Source organism: Jaculus jaculus, chromosome X (genome assembly GCF_020740685.1).
Source record: "Jaculus jaculus isolate mJacJac1 chromosome X, mJacJac1.mat.Y.cur, whole genome shotgun sequence".
Lineage (NCBI taxonomy): Eukaryota > Metazoa > Chordata > Mammalia > Rodentia > Dipodidae > Jaculus > Jaculus jaculus.
The window spans coordinates 30,187,871-30,205,860 of record NC_059125.1 but is presented as its reverse complement, the minus strand read 5'-3'; the positions used below and the strand labels follow the sequence as shown (position 1 = coordinate 30,205,860).

The 17,990-nt window shown below is 38.1% G+C and overlaps 1 pseudogene; it reads left to right on the top strand.

Moving 5' to 3' along the window:
* Nucleotides 1–14,851: 14,851 nt before the first annotated feature.
* Nucleotides 14,852–15,359, top strand: LOC101598541 (annotated as a pseudogene).
* Nucleotides 15,360–17,990: the final 2,631 nt, after the last annotated feature.

Genomic DNA, 17,990 nt, shown 5'->3' with positions numbered 1-17,990 from the left:
ACACACACACACACACACACACACACCTATGCATGCATTCATACATACAGTAAATAGATGTACAAGTGCCTCTGTGGTATGATGTATGATGATTTAGACTTCTTTGGTTGTATACTCAGAAGAGGTATATCTGGGTTAAATCATAGTTATATTTTTAGTTGTTTGAGGAGCTGCCATAATGATTTACATAATAGCAAGAAACCATGCTACAGTCAACTTATTTTTGACAAATATTCCATAAGTATACATTAGAGAAATATAACCATTTCAGTGGTGCTGACAAAACTAGATAATACATTTAGATGAATTAAACTAGATCCATATCTATTTACTAGGTATAAAAATCAATTTCAAATACATCAAAGACCTTAATGTTATACCTGAAATTCTGTATTGACTAGGGTTCATGTTCTTAATACGGACATTATTTGATCTATTCAAAATTGATCCTAGACTCAAAATTCTAGCTGTAATGTACTTTTTAAAAATTATCTTGCTGAATAGTGATGCTTCTTGTCTTATGGCAAATTCGAAATCATATATATATATACATATACATATACATATACATATACATATACATATACATATACATATACATATACATATACATATACTCAAATCTGAGGCAGTCTGAGTCAATGAAGCATGTTTTATCCACATACCTATGGTTATACGACAAAGACTGAAAGCCATGGAAATTCTCAGAGGTTTACTGGTGACTTGGATTCATAGGTCAGCTCAGCCAATGACTGTGAGCTATATATAGGGCTCTGTGATTCATAATTATAGATTATCTATGCCCATATTTTTGAGTGGAAAACAGCCTGAGTATGAAGAATAGATTGGTCTGAAGTCAAATAAATAGGTAGGAGCTGAACTATCAATGTCAAGTCTTTCTCCTGACCTAAGTTCTTTGGCATTTATGCATGCTTCTCTACTCACCTCAGCTTAATGTTGGGGAAAAATACAATCTCAAGATAGGAAGCAAAGATTAAAAACAAAAGTCAGAGGAAACACTTCTTTGAACAAGCTTTAGCACTGAAATAAAGATGGCAAAAGACTTTTTAACTCATGATTTAAAAGAAGTCTCTATTTAATGCTATCTCTGGCAATATTGACAATTTATAACTAGGTGGTTGCAGTTATTCAGTGTAAATAACTCACTGGTGTAAGATTTACCCTCTAAACTTCAAAGACAACAAGCAAAAAACCTGTTGTCATGAAGTATTTATAATGTGTGTGTAAGTCAGGATTCCTAGCAGCAAACACAAATCATTCTGGTTATTTTTTAAAATGAAGTTGTAAATCAGAGACTTATGTTTTTTAAAATCGTTGGAAACTCTGGATGATGAGGAATCAGGGGCCATTGCTGAAACTCTACTATTAAAAACCATGCTACCATATATGTTATCTAAGGATTAGGAAGGTGCCTCTGGCATCTAAAATTTACTCACTTACTTTTATAAATCTTGAATTTTATGCTACACATTTTATTCAATCTCTAGACTTTGTAACTTTATAGAGCAGCAGGAACAACTTCTGGAATTTGGTCTCTGCCTGAAGTCTTTCTAAATCTGTTGGAATTGCACAAATGGAGGGGAGATATTCCATATTTAGAGCCCTTTCTCAAAAGGATTTTGAGATAAGTGCCTTTTAGTTTCCAACCTTTTCAGAATGGGATAATATAATGAAAAAAGATGTAGATAAATGGAAAATTCCAAGCAACCAGACATAACATGGTATTAGTACTCTCTAACTATAGAGAAAAACACATTTTAAATGAAAAAAAAGTGTCATAGTAAGATTTAGTTAGTTAGCCATTTTATGTATGGAGAGAAGGGAAGCATAGAAGAAGAATGAACAGAAAAAACATGAACTGAGTATTATTATAAGTATAGCATTGCTATAGTTGAGCTATTTTCATGGAATATGACCCATAGAAGAGTGTTTTTTTAATTACTCCATTTTTAAATGTTGAAAACCCTGGATAATCCATATCTTAAGCACTTATTTGTTAATGATTTTAACATTATTATAAGGACTGGTAACAATGAAGAAGGGTGGGATTTGGGGACAAATTTTATCCCTTTGATATTACAACTTTGGCCCAGTATTGAATACGAACCACTTTATTTTTTGATATTGGAAGTTATTTGGAAATCCAAATGGCTCAATATTTTCTTTTTACTATAAGGATGCTATCAATATTGAGAACGAATATGTTCAAATATACTGAGAGTATTTAAAGGTACTGTCAAGTATATATGATATGACTGCATATAGCCTATAAGTTACAGAAAGAGCAAGCTTTTCTAAGTAATTAAAATTTTCTATTAAAATAAGCCTAAGGATGGAGAGATGGCTTAGAGGTTAAGGCACTTGCCTGCAAAGCCTAAGGAGCCATATTTGACTCTCCAGATCCCACCCAAGCCCAATGCACAAAGGTGAGGGAAGGGCAAGATTGTATATGCCAACTAGGTGGCGCAAGCATCTGGCATTCAATTGTAGTGGCTAAGGCCCTGATGTGCCAATTCTCTCTCTCTCTCTCTCTCTCTGTCTCTCTGTCTCTCTCTCTCAGTGTGTGTGTGTGTGTGTGTGTGTGTTTGTGTGTGCCTCTAAAATGTAAAAAGAAGCCTAATTTCAGAAAGAAGTAGCTACAAGTTATTTCATTCAGGTAAGATTAAAAGCCCACTCTCATCATATTGATTTTGAAATTTTAGTCCAATGTGTCTACTTATTTTAATCCTGTAGAAATAAATTTAATATTACTGAGTTATTTATATTTAAGATGAAAGGAGAATTGGTATGATATATTATAGATACTGCCATAAACTAGTACTAAGCATGAGAAGTTTTTGTAAGTTAATACAATTAAGGACTTATAGAGTGGTTCCCACTGAGACAAGAATTTAGACTTTCATAATTTCCATATCAACAAATCATTGAGTACAATATACCCCTTAGAAGGGGATAAAAATTTGGGATAAGGCATCTTGCAGACAAGTGAAATTATCAGAGCAAGCTGAGAACATTAGTGGCAGAATTCTCAACATTTTTGGAAATATGGAAGTGGAAACTGAGAAACAAACATACCACTGGCAAGTGGTATAGAAAGAGTTTTCACTGAGGGACAGCCAAAGTGAGTGAGCTATCTCTGTGTGATATGAATAGAGAGTACAGAGTGGGTTATTTTGTTTAAGAGGTATTTGAACTAAAACTTGATCTACAGTCACAATTAGTCCACAGAACAAACTATGGAATGACGTTTTAGTCAAAGGAGTCAATTGCATAAAGTAATGAGGGTTAAAGTGCAAAGCATAATTGTGAAAGGTACAAATTTAATCAAAATGGAAATTAGAACAAATGTTACAAAGTGAGAAAAATAAGGTTGAAGAAGGGTGTTGGAGAGGGATTTTTAAGAGTACATGAAAATGACAAGAAATAAAAATTTCCTCCTATAAAGAAATCTAGCTCTAACAATGACTTTACAGGAAAAATATAATGGGACTTTATCTGAAGAAGATAATTCTGCAAGCATAGAGAATGAGTGATTGGAAGAGAAAGAAACCAAGAGCACTGGATTTACAGGAATTGAACTGTAAATTGTGATAATGAGTCAAAATTGTTTCCAAGGAGAGAGGAGAGTCTCCTATAAAGTAAATGATGAAGCATTCATTCCATTATATTACTTAGAAATAAATTAGCCTTCTACTATCCTCTCATACAACATATGACACTACCAAGGCAGTAAAAGGGCCTTTCTATTTTCAATACATGGAGAAATTCAAGTAGGGACTCTAAATGTTCAAATGTCTCTTGGGAGACTAGTCCAGAAAGGTTAATTTGAATGATAACTATGTGAATGTGGACAGCAACTCACAATAATCTGTCATTGTAACAAATGGCAACTAATTTCCTAGGTTTACTGTTCTCATTGCTAAACCAACCAGCAAAACTCCACAGAGTAACACAAAATAATCCTATACTCTAACAAACATAACATTTGGTAAATAAGAAAATATTTGTTACATAAAGTATGCTATACAATGAACTATTTTGCAACTTCAATAAAAATTCAAGAAAAAAATAGGCATTGAAAAGATACATAAAATAGTAGCTGGCACAACAGTCTGACAACAAAGTTTTATGTCAAAGAGCTAATTATTCATTCAATAAACATTTATTTGATGGTCTTACAATAGCAGAAATGAGGCAGACCTTGAAAAAAGGACTTCTAATCAAATGTTGTTTTTTTTTTTTTTTCACAAAGACAGTATTTCTAGGCTCCCAGGAGGTAGTGGTGAAATTGAAGTTTCACTTCAAGTATTATTTTATGTTTTACAATATTTATTTATTTATTTAAGAGAGAAAACAAGACAGACAGAGAATGGGCAAAACAGGACCTCCAGCCACTGCAAACGAGCCCCAGATGTGTTCCCCACCTTATGCATCTAGCTTTACTGGGGAATAGAACCTGGGTCCTTTGTCTTTGGCAGCAAGTGCCTTAACTGCCAAGCCATATCTTAAACCCAAGAATTCTTATGTTAGTCCATCTTGGGCTAATATTCAGAGTGCCTATATAAACTTCTGCATAGTGTTAGCACTATGAGAGTTCCAGTGGCTTAAAAATTAATTCTCTGAAGAAAGGAACAACCACTATGAATACTGGGGCTTAGCTAGCTACTTCCTTTCTATACAGTCCAAGAAACTACCCACAGGATGGTGTTGGCCACAGTTCTGTGTGTCTTCCCACCTTAATTAACCTAATCAAGATTATTTCTTACCTGTGATTCTAGATCCTCTCAAGTTGATAATGAATATAATCTTTCATAAGTAATAATGTCTCTGGATTTCTAGCAGAAGCAAATATAAATTTTTACCTGAATAATGCACTTAAGATACAAGAATTAAGGGCTGGGGAAGATGGCTTGGCAATTAAGGTGTCTTCCTGCAAAGCCAAAGGACCCTGGCTCGATTCTACAGGTCCTATATAAGCCAGATGCACAAGGAGGCACATGCATCTGGAGTTTATTTTCAGTGGCTGGAGGCCCTGGCACACCCATCCCCCCCTGTCTCTCTCCCTCTACCTCTCTATCTCAAATAAATAAATAAATAAAATATATTTAAAATAAAAGCATTAAAGCTCAAGTTATACTATTTAAACGTGAACATAGTGTGCCTAACGACACTAGTTACCAGGTAGTATTTAAAATCATGATAGCACTTAAGAAATAATACCAGTAAGTGGTAATATCTCTTGAAATCCCTGTTTTCTGTTATTATGTGTACTGGAGTGGAGTTGGTGTGTGGGTTCATGTACTTTATTCACATGTGTATGCAGATTTACGAAATCTCCATGTACATGTGCAGAAGCCAGTGGAAGATGTCAGTGTCCTTTCTCTTTTACTTTATTTCCTTGTGACAGGGTCTTTCACTGAATGGAGCTTGCCAATTTTTTTTTATTTTTTATTTTTTAGTTAGACTAGCTGACCAGGGCACCCAGGCAATCCTTTGTCTACCTCCCTGAGTACTGAGATTACAGATGTGGATTACCAATAATTGGGTAGTTAGCGCTCAAACTTGGGTCTTCATATTTGTACAGCAAGTGCTCTTACTTACTGAGCCAGCTCACCAGCCCCAAAGTACTTATGATTTTGAGGAAATAAAAAAAATGACAAATTATTTTTAAACTTTGATAACTAAGACAATCATTGAGAAAATAAAATCTAGTCCTTGATTGGTATTAGTTCAAAACTCATCTGGCTGTAATTGAAATCTGAGTGCTCTGTTTCTGAACCCACACAATCTAACTAATTAATATCAGGGTCAGGAAAGGCCACTATGGGGATGAGGAATCAAAATAAAGGCAGGAGTATTTGTTATTATGTCTCAACACAGTAATCAAACATCTGCTCAACCCACAAACATGACTATACATCCTTGATCCTAGCTAATATATAATATATAAGACTGCTGATTCTATGCCAATTACAAGTTTTGCATACTGCTTTTAATTCTACTTTCTGTATAAAACATGACTGTTTACCAACCATGGAATGTGCTGTGCTTTGCATTAATACCCAATCCAGAAAAAAGACCTTCATTCTTTAACTCATCCCTAAATCACCTATGACAAGTTCAAATATTCACAAAACCTCCAGCTGCTACCTTCTAACAGAGATGCCTTTTGGGTGTTGGACACGTGCTACTTCCTTGAATTCCACTAGAAGCTCAGCTTCTTTGGGATACATGTATGCTTCTAGTCATTGTTGGATAAAGGGTCCAAGAGCATAGTAAGATGACCCAAATTGTTATTGAAAACTTAAAAGTGACAGCTATTTCTGACAGAGTGCAGTAAAACATGGAATAATGAGAAGGATAGGGTTTCAAACAATCTAAATGCAAGTAAGAAGTAGAGAGAAGGGAAAAAGACGTAGGAAATTATGATAAAAAGAAGATATAAAATAACAGCAGAAAAAGTCAGTCAAGTACAATAGTATTTTAAATTTCACAGGTACATTACAAAGATTATTGTTTTGGATAAAGAACTCTTTAAAAATAATGAAAGCACTAAATAAAAGACTGAAAAAGATAAAGGAGTAAAAGTTATTGATAGAGCTGGGCATGGTGGTACATGCTTTTCATCCCAGTACTTTGGGAGGCAGAGGTAGGATTGTCATGAGTTTGATGCCAGCCTGAAATTACAAAGTTTCAGGTCAGCCTGGGCTAGAGAAAGATCCTACCTTGGAACAGCAAATGATAAACTAAACTAATATAATATAATATAACATAATATAATATAATTAATATAATATTGGAAATTTAAATAAAAAAGAAAATAGTTTAATTATAAATAAAATTTATAAATGTAGGTAAAATAGTCACATAGAACAGGCTGTTAGCTATCTTAACATGTGTTCTCAACTTCTTCCACAAACAAGAACAGTGAAATGTCAGTTGAGCACACTGGAACCCTGAATAAAAATATTTTCCAGCTGGTCTTGAAGATAAATGTTGATGTAAACTAAAGTAATGCATGTAAATGACCAGAATGACCAGAAAACTCAAAACATTACATTTTCAAGAATTATTAAGGAAACCAAGGAAAACTATAAAATATACTTCATTAGGGTAAATAATAAATGAAAACACCAAAAATTTCTTCAAGTGTGTGAAAATATGGCATATGGAAGAGAGGTATAGGTTGTTCTTCATTGATTCAAGGAGTATTTTTACCAAAACAGACTAAATTGCAGAGACAGTTCAGGATCATGCGATAAAGATATTACATGTTCACAAAACATTTTAAATTCTAAAGCAGATCTCTAAATTCCAAGTTAAGTGGGCAACTCCAAGGGTTTCAGATGAAACCCACAGAGTTTCTAAGTAGCAATACTGTCAACATTTCATGAAGTATCACGTATCAGGTTACTTTGCCTAACTCTACAGAGTCTCTTCCAAAATTCTGGGACTCTTGTTTATATCCCATCTTTCAAAATACCATCATGCTACAAAAACCAAATTCAGATAAGTTTTATGAAAGTAAAGAAAATTCAAGCAATTGCTCTGAAAACTCAATTTCTCTTATTTATTATACATGAACCAGTTTAATACTCACAGAACTGACATAACTGTGACCCCTTTAGCCAATATAATTCTATTCTAAAAACATCTTTTGGAACATATGTATGGATAGTAATTCTAAGGAACTCAGATAACATGGTCAAACATTTCTCTGAAATACTAGATTTTCTATTAAGGTGTCATGAATTAGACAATTAACTCTATTAGTAGTCATTTATTTAGAATAGAAGTGACCCCAACTGAGAATTCCATTTTACAATAAAGATATTTTGAGACTGGTATCAACATTTTCTCTCAGATCTTTAGGTGATTCAATATACAGAATAAAAAAAAATGAGAGCATCCTTTCTACACATGGAGAGAAGATCAACATCACTAAAAGTAAGAAAAGGCAAAGTTGCCAAATAATTAGAAGTCATGAACTTGTCTTATCAGTTGTTTCTTGGATACAAAATTTGTCATCAACTTTCCCTTAAATATACGTGAAATGTCTGTCCCTGTGCAAAATTCATTTATATAAATATGGTATATCAAAAGTCTAACATTGAATATCTTATATATTTTAACAAAATCCAACTTGAAATTTGTTAAATGAATTAAATTACCATACCAGTCTTCAATATATAGGGAACCATGCAGTTATTTAAACAGTTATAGGAAACAGTTACAGGAGAAGTGAGCTTTCAAAAGCACTAGGTGTGGGGACTTCCGGTTAATATGGCGACGTAGGTACCACGCCAAAGCAGCCTGGGGGGAAAAAAGACCAAAAAACCTCAACAAAATACACACTTTTGCTAAAAAGTGAGGTGTATAGGAAACTGAAGTGGCAGCGGAGAAGTAGGAGAGATCCAGAGCATCCAGAGCCCGCACAGGCTGGCAAAAGCAGCCCCGGTACCTCCGCCAACCACGGCGGCGGCAGGGCGCACCAGAAAGCTGCCAGACACGGCTCCAGCTGCAGGAAAAGCCAGGTGTGGGAGCTTTCCCTCACACTGCGCTCTCCGCAACTCAGGAAAGGTGAAGGGAGAGTGGCAGCGAGCAGCGGAGGAGCAGACCGCGAGGTAGAAGAACACGTGGAACAACAAGAGAACCGGAGCAGCTGCGGCTCCCTCCCCTCCCCCACCACCTGAGCCCAGCTCCAGCGAACAGAGCAGCGGCCCGGGCCCCAGCCACACCAACTTGAGCCGACAGCGGGACCCAAGCAGGAGCAAAGTTCGGCAGCAACATCAGCAGCTCCGGAACCAGTACCAGTGGCCCCAGCAGCAGCAGACCCAGGAGCGTCAGCAGCAGCCAGACCCAGAAGTGGCAACAACAGCAGACCCAGAAGCAGCAGCAGTTCCAGCAGCGGGGGTGCTGATCTGCAGGGCCACAGTTGCCAGGCTTGGTTTGCCCCGCAGGAAAAGCCAGTGCCCAACTCCAGAAATCAGAACAGTAGCCCGATGACCCAGGCAGCAACTTGACTGAGACCAAACTATTCCAAGGTAACTGGGTTTGCACCAGGGAAGGGTCTCACTTGGTCACAAGCTGACTGAGATCCTTCAACAGACCAGAAATCTTAACTTCTGTGTTGATAGAGGATCTGGTTGTTATAATAACTACCCTGGCATACATACTTGGGGCTGTTTTTGACTGAATGGGTACAGTGTTTAGTTAACTTTTAGAATCTACCGGTGTTTTATTCCACTCAGCCTAATTGAATACTCCCATAGCAGGGAAACTCAACCCCTAGGAGCACCTTTGCAGATACTCTCAGAGTCTTAAGAGCCACATCTAACACCTTAAGCTCCTACCCTGAAAATATATAACATCAAATCAATTGATACAGCTAAGAATACATAGCTAGCTAGAAAATCCAAGGATTAACTTAATCCAAGATGCAAAAATATATACATTATAACACAAGAAACACTAAAAAGCAAGATGATATAAATCCACCTAAAAGTATTAGTGCATCAGAAATGTCCTCCAGTGAGAACGAGTTAGAGGAAATGTCTGAAAAAGATTTCAAAAGAATGATTGTAAATATGTTCAAAGAAGTCAGAGAACAAAAAAAAGGAGTCAAAGAGGAACTTAAAGAGGAAATCAAAGGAATCAAAGAAGATGCAGGACACCAATTTAATGAAATAAAGAAGGCAATACAAGACATAAATAAGGAAATAGAAATAACAAAGAAAAACCAGTCAGAATTACTAGCAATGAAGAACACAGTTAATTAAATAAAAAAACTCTGTAGAAAATCTCACCAGTAGAATGGATGAAGGAGAGGACAGAATATCTAAACTAGAAGACCAGGTGGCAGATCTAATACAGGCCAACAAAGAGAAAGACAAACTTATAGAAAAGTATGAGTGGGAATTTCAAGATATAAGGGACACTATGAAAAGATCAAATATTAGAATTCAGGGCATAGTAGAAGGAGAAGAATTTCACTCAAAAGGCATAGTAGATGTCTTCAACAAAATCATAGAAGAAAATTTCCCCCAAATTGGGAAAGAGGTGCCAATACAGATATAGGAAGCCTTTAGAACCCCAGCCAGACAAAACCCAGAAAGAAACTCTCCTCGCCATATTATAATCAAACTTCCAAACACAGAAACCAAAGAAAAAATATTGAAAGCAGTTAGAGAGAAAAATCAAGTTACCTACAAAAGTAAGCCCATCAGGATTACAGCAGATTATTCAACACAAACTTTTAAAGCCAGAAGGGCTTGGGGTGATATATTCCAAGTTCTGAAAGATAACAACTGTAAACCAAGGTTACTTTATCCTGCAAAGCTATCCATTCAAATAGATGGAGAAATAAGGACATTCCATGACAAAAGCAGGTTAAAGGAGTATTTGAAGACAAAACCAGCTCTACAGAAAATACTTGATAGAATCCTCCATGCTGAAGAAAAGGAAAAGCACACATATAAGGAACCAAGAAAAAACAAGCAATACTCAAATACTAGTTAACAGAAAAGAGCACAGGTAGAACCAGAACCACACACACACAAAAAAAATGGCAAACATAAATACACACCTTTCAATAATCTCTCTTAATATCAACGGCCTCAATACCCCAATGAAAAGACATAGATTCGCAGACTGGGTTAAAAAGCAGGATCCTACAATTTGTTGTCTCCAAGAAACTCACCTTTCTACAAAGGATAGACATTACCTTAGGGTGATAGGTTGGAAGACGGTGTTTCAAACAAATGGGCCTAGAAAAGAAGCAGGGGTTGCTATCCTAATATCGGACAGGGTAGACTTTAGTCCAACGTTAGTCAAGAAAGATAACGAAGGTCACTTTATATTGATTAAGGGCACACTCCAACAGGAGGACATTACAATCCTAAACATATATGCACCTAACATGGGGGGCTCCCAAATTCATCAAACAAACACTATTAGAACTAAAGTCACAGATAACACCAAACACAGTGGTGGTGGGTGACTTTAACACCCCTCTCTCATCAATTGACAGGTCATCCCAGGAGAAAATAAACAGAGAGGCATCTGGACTAAATGAGGTCATAGAAGGAATGGACTTAACAGATATATATACAGGACATTTAATCCAAAGGCTGCAGAATATACATTCTTTTCAGCAGCACATGGAACATTCTCTAAAATAGACCATATATTAGGACACAAAGCAAATCTTAACAAATTCAGGAAAATTGAAATAATTCCTTGCATTCTATCTGACCACAATGGAATTAAACTACAAATCAGTAGCAAGAAAGGCTATAGAGCATACACAAAATCATGGAAACTAAACAATACAATACTAAATGATGAATGGGTCAATGAAGAAATCAAAAAGGAAATCAAAAAATTTATAGAGTCAAATTATAATGAGAACACAACATACCAAAATCTCTGGGACACAATGAAGGCAGTTCTAAGAGGTAAATTTATAGCCTTAAGTGCCTATATTAAGAAATTAGAAAGGTCGCAAGTAAACGACCTAATGCTTCTCCTTAAAGCTTTGGAAAAAGAAGAACAAGGCAAACCAAAAATCAGTAGATGGGAAGAAATAATGAAGATTAGGGCAGAAATTAATGAAATAGAAACAAAAAGAACAATCCAAAGAATTAATGAAACAAAGAGTTGGTTCTTTGAAAGGATAAACAAGATTGATAAACCCTTAGCAAATCTGACCAAAAGAAAGAGAGAAGAGACACAAATTAATAAAATCAGAGATGAACAAGGTAACATCACAACAGATTCCAGAGAAATTCAAAAAATCATAGGGACATACTATAAAAGCATATACTCCACAAAGTATGAAAATCTGAAAGAAATGGATGATTTCCTTGATCTATATGACCTACCTAAATTAAATCAAAATGAGATTAATCACTTAAATAGACCTATAACAAACATGGAGATCCGAACAGTTATCAATAATCTCCCAACTAAAAAAAGCCCAGGCACAGATGGATTCACTGCTGAAGTTTACCAGACTTTTAAGGAAGAGCTAACACCATTGCTTCTTAAGCTCTTCCAGGAAATAGAAAAAGAAGGAATTCTACCAAACTCCTTCTATGAGGCCAGCATCACCCTGATACCAAAACCAGGCAAAGACAGAACAAAAAAAGAAAATTACAGACCAATCTCCCTCATGAACATAGATGCAAAAATTCTCAACAAAATATTGGCAAACAGAATACAAGAATATATCAAAAAGATCATTCACCCTGACCAAGTAGGCTTTATCCCAGAGAGGCAGGGATGGTTCAACATACGCAAATATATAAGTGTAATACATTACATAAACGGGTTGAAGGACAAAAATCACATGATCATCTCATTAGACGCAGAGAAAGCATTTGACAAAATCTAACATCCCTTCATGATAAAAGTCCTACAGAGACTGGGAATAGAAGGAACATATCTCAATATAATAAAGGCTATTTATGACAAGCCTACAGCCAACATATTACTAAATGGGGAAAAACTGGAAGCTTTTCGACTAAAATCAGGAACAAGACAAGGGTGTCCACTGTCCCCAATTTTATTTAATATAGTTTTGGAAGTCTTAGCCATAGCAATAAGGCAAGAGACACACATAAAAGGGATACAAAGTGGAAAGGAAGAGATAAAGTTATCATTATTTGCAGATGACATGATTCTATACATAAAGGACCCTAAAGACTCTACTAGCAAACTGTTAGAGCTGATCAAAACCTATAGCAATGTAGCAGGATACAAAATAAATACACAGAAATCAGTAGCCTTCATATATGCTAACAACAAACACACAAAAAATGAAATCAGAGAATTACTCCCGTTCACAATTGCATCAAAAAAATAAAGTACCTTGGAATAAACCTAACCAAGGAAGTAAAGAAGCTCTATAATGAGAACTTTAAAACACTCAAGCGAGAAATTGCAGAAGACACTAGAAAGTAGAGAAACATCCCTTGTTCCTGGATTGGAAGAATCAATATTGTGAAAATGGTAATCTTACCTAAAGCAATCTACACATTTAATGCAATCCCTATCAAAATTCCAAAGGCTTTCTTCATGGAAATAGAAAAAACAATCCAAAAATTCATTTGGAATCACAAAAAACCTCGAATATCTAAAATAATATTGAGCAACAAAAATGAGGCTGGTGGTATCACCATACCTGATTTTAACCTATACTACAGAGCCATAGTAACAAAAACAGCATGGTACTGGCACAAAAACAGACATGTAGATCAGTGGAACAGAATAGAGGACCCAGATGTAAGCCCAAGTAGCTATAGCCACCTGATATTCAATAAAAATGGCAAAAATACTCATTGGAGAAGAGACAGCCTCTTCAGCAAATGATGTTTTGAAAACTGGATATATATCTGCAGAAGGATGAAAATAGATTCTTCTCTCTCGCCATGCACAAGAATTAAGTCCAAATGGATTAAAGACCTTAACATCAGACCTGAAACTCTGAAACTGCTAGAGGAAAAAGTAGGGGAAACCCTTCAACATATTGGTCTTGGCAAAGACTTTCTGAATACAACCCCAATTGCTCAGGCAATAAAATCACAGATTAATCACTGGGACCTCATGAAATTACAAAGATTTTGCACTGCAAAGGATACAGTGAAAAAAGCAAAGAGGCAACCTACAGAATGGGAAAAAATCTTTGCCAGCTATATATCTGATAGAGGATTAATATCTAGGATATACAAAGAACTCAAAAAGTTAAATAATAAGGAATCAAACAAGCCAATCAAAAAATGGGCTATGGAGCTAAATAGAGAGTTCTCAAAGGAAGAAATACAAATGGCATATAAGCATCTAAAAAAATGTTCTATGTCACTAGTCATCAGGGAAAAGCAGATTAAAACTACATTGAGATTCCATCTCACTCCTGTCAGATTGGCCACCATCATGAAAACAAATGATCATAAATGTTGGTGGGGATGTGGAAAAAGTGGAACCCTTCTACACTGCTGGTGGGAATGCAATCTGATCCAGCCATTGTGGAAAACAGTGTGGAGGTTCCTAAAACAGCTAAAGATTGATCTACCATATGACCCAGCTATAGCACTCCTAGGCATATATCCGAAGGACTCATCTCATTTCCTTAGAAGTACGTGCTCAACCATGTTTATTGCTGCTCAATTTATAATAGCTGGGAAATGGAACCAGCCTAGATGTCCCTCAACAGATGAATGGATAATGAAGATGTGGCACATTTATATAATGGAGTTCTACTCAGCAGTAAAGAAAAATGAAGTTATGAAATTTGCAGAAAAATGGATAGACCTGGAAAGGATTATACTAAGTGAGGTAACCCAGGCCCAGAAAGCCAAGCGCCACATGTTCTCTCTCATATGTGGATCCTAGCTACAGATGATTGGGCTTCTGCGTGAGAATGAAAATACTTAGTAGCATAGGCCAGTAATGTAAAAAGGAGACATAAATGGTAGAGAAAGGAAGGGAGGAGGATACTTAATAGGTTGATATTGTTTATATGTAATTGCAATGATTGTAATGGGGAGATAATATGATGGAGAATGGAATTTCAAATGGGAAAGTGTGGGGGTGGGGAGGGAGGGAATTACCATGGGATATATTTTATAATCATGGAAAATGTTAATAAAAATTTTTAATTAAAAAAATAAATAATGCTGAGGTGTGAACAAAGCCAAGAAGACTTCAAAGCTCAAAAAAAAAAAAAAACTCTAGGTGTGAAAACAATTGAACTTGACTTTAAAGTATTATTGACCTGTTCCTGCGCGTGCCCGGGGCAGCTGTGAAGGGCGGGCGACTGTGGGGGTTCGCGTTGGCCGTAGTGGACGCCGCTGCGACCACCATGCAGCTGACGGTGAAGGCGCCCCGGGTCCGGGAGTGCAGTCTGCAGGTGCCGGTGGACGAGCTGGTGTCTAAACTGAAGCAGCTGGTCTCCCAGAAGCTGAACGTCCTGGTGCACCAGCAGCGTCTGCTATTCAAGGGCAAGGCCCTAGCAGATGAGAAACGACTATCAGATTACAACATTGGGCCCAATTCTAAGCTCAACCTAGTTGTTAACCCTCTGGAGAAGGTATTAGTAGATGAAGGTGCTGCCCGTAGGCTGGTTGACTCCCCACCACTGCCCATCTGGCAGCTAGCTGATCTCCAAAGTCCTGGCCCACCACTTCAGTGTGGCAGATGCCAGCGGGGTCCTGGAACAACTACAGAAGGGTTATGACAGGTCCCTGAGCGGCCTGACATTGGATGATATCGAACGCTTGGCCAGCCGCTTCCTGCACCCCGAAGTGACTGAAGCTATGGAGAACGGGTTCTCCAAATAGCATTCTGGGAGTTTGGGGAGGAGCCCACGGCCAGGCCACAGCTGCATGTTGCATTAAATGTGTTTTCATGTTGCAGTTTGGCTTATAGTGACAATAATAGCTGGTATGTATCCCGCTCTTGCTAGGTGCTAGGCACTATTTGAAGCAATTTTCCTATGTTCTCTTTGGCCTCCTGCAGAAGAGGCAACACTGCACTGTAGAGACACCTAGCAACAGTGTGGAACAGCCAGTCTAAGTCCACCCAGCCTATAGAAGTGCCTCTGTAAGAAGGAGGGTGTGCTTTTAGCCCACTCAGAATAAACCCTTGGGTAACTCCCTCAGAAAACACCTGACCTGTAGTGTGTTTGGCATAGCCCTTGGCAATCCTCCATAGGAGGCCGCGTTGTAGCTGACCCTGGGCCCCTCCACTGCTGCAGCCAGTGTTCTCTTGAGAAAGGACAAACAGGTTAGGGGCTAGAGTCAGGAAGACACAGCAGCTCTAAGGTATGACTTGAGACAAATGTCTGTGCCACATAGGTCCCCAACCATTGAATCGGTATAGTGATGGCTATTTCTCTCACCTGAATGAGTTCCCTTCCCCTGCTTGGGGTGGGGAGTCTCATCAGCCATCCTCTGACATTCCACCTTGTGCTCAGTCCAAACTGGAGCCTAAAGTCAAGCACTAGCCAGAGATGGAGTGTCCAGGTCTTTGGTGGTACAGCTCTTCTCTGGGGCACTCTATCTGCTTGGTTCTTCCTCCTGGAATTGGGTGTGTCTCACCCATGAGGGACAACAGATGACTCATCAGGGCAGGGTCATAGTTAAGACTCTACATTGGCTTCCTCTCCTAGTGCTTGCCCACCATGTTGGAAGCTGGATGCTTCCGGAGACATCTGTGTGCAGGGGCTTTTACTTTGTACACCCTCATTACTTGAGAGGAAACTCAGGGTGCTGGGGAGGACAGAAAAGTGTGGACTGGGTGGCAGTGATTCCTCTTTCACTGTGTCTGTGCCTGGGTGCTAGCGGTCACAAAAACATTTGCTTCTTTGAGGAGAAACCTGGGAGCAGTAAAGGCAAGAAGGCAGCTGCATGCACAAAACTGTCCTGCTCCCCCACTATTGCCATGGGACCCACTCTGAGTGGTCAGGACTACACCTGCCTTTCCTGCTTAAGGACTCCTTACCTGGACGTTGTGGGTCAGACACTGAGTCCTTCTCTTTAGAAGCTGGCGGAAGTGAGGCCTGAGGGGAAGAACAGGTGATAGCTCCTCACCCTCCCTGAAAGCTAGGGCACCACAGCAGAGACCTGTCTGGAAGCATGTGGACTGGCAGCTCAGTGATAAGCTTACCAGTGTTTTCAAATATTTTGAGTCAGGGAATGTATCTGGAAAATTAACACTAAAGGTGCATGTGAGACTTTTGAACAAAATGAATTCTATTAGCTAGGCTGCTTTTGGTTTCCAATAATTGGTTTAACAATAAAGGAAACTTGCTGGCATATAAAACCAAATAACCCAGGAGGATTGGCAGTGGGTGAACAGCCTTTTCTCCTCTTCCTCTGCATTTTACAGGATCTGCTTCATCATCCGCCACCACCTCAAGGACCAAAAGTGGGCTGTCCATGGCGCCATCTGAAGCCTGCCTTCACTGCCAGCAAGGAGCACTTTCTTTAGTGGGGCTTTTGTCTCAGGCGCCCTAGCAAATAAATGCTGTCTTTTATTGGTCAAAAAAAAAACTATTGACAACTTCTATATTTACAGATAATAAACCATATTTCCCTCCCCTCCTCCATTTTCCCCCTCAAAACTCTGCTCTCCATCATATTTCCTCCCTCTCTCCATTAGTCTCCCTTCTAATTTGCTGTCATCATGTTTTTCTCATATTATGATGGTCTTGTTGCTAGGCACTGTGAGGTCATGGATACTGAGGCCAATTTCTGTCTGGGCAGTTGAATTGTAATCAGTGGTACCCTTTCCTTTGGCTCTTACATTCTTTCTGCCACCACTTCCACAATGGACCCTGAGCCTTGGATGGTGTGATAGAGATGTTTCAGTGCTAAGGACTTCTCCATCACTTCTTCTCAAAACTATGTTACCTTTGGGTCATCCCAGTGGTCACTGCCATCTGAAAAGAAAAGCTTCTCTAACCAAAAGTAACAGTAGCATTAACCTACAAATATAAACATTACGTGGAGTTCTTTCAGGGAAGTTTGGTGAGAATAATATATGCATTTACCCAGACAAGAACAGTCTTTATACTCATGACGTCCCCTGCCATAGGCTTTTGATTAGGTTTTCAGTACCAGGCATATATTCCTTCCCATAGAGTGGGCCTTCAGTCCAATTAGAGAGCAGTTGGTTTCCCCCAGAGCAGACATGCCACTATTGCACTTATTCGGTCAGTTGTCCTGTCTGGCCAAACTTGAGGCTTCCAGTGTCCACCTTTATTTTTTTTAACCTCTGATGACTTCTGTCTCCCATAGGGCTGCTTTTTCCAGCTTACAGTTGGCTGGAGTTCAAGGTGCCACCCTGAGACTACATAGTGAATTCCAGGTCAGCCTGGGCTACAGTGAGACCCCCCACCTTGAAAAACAAAACAAAATAACAAAAAAACTCATATGGTTTATTTATTGAATGAACCATGCCCCATATAT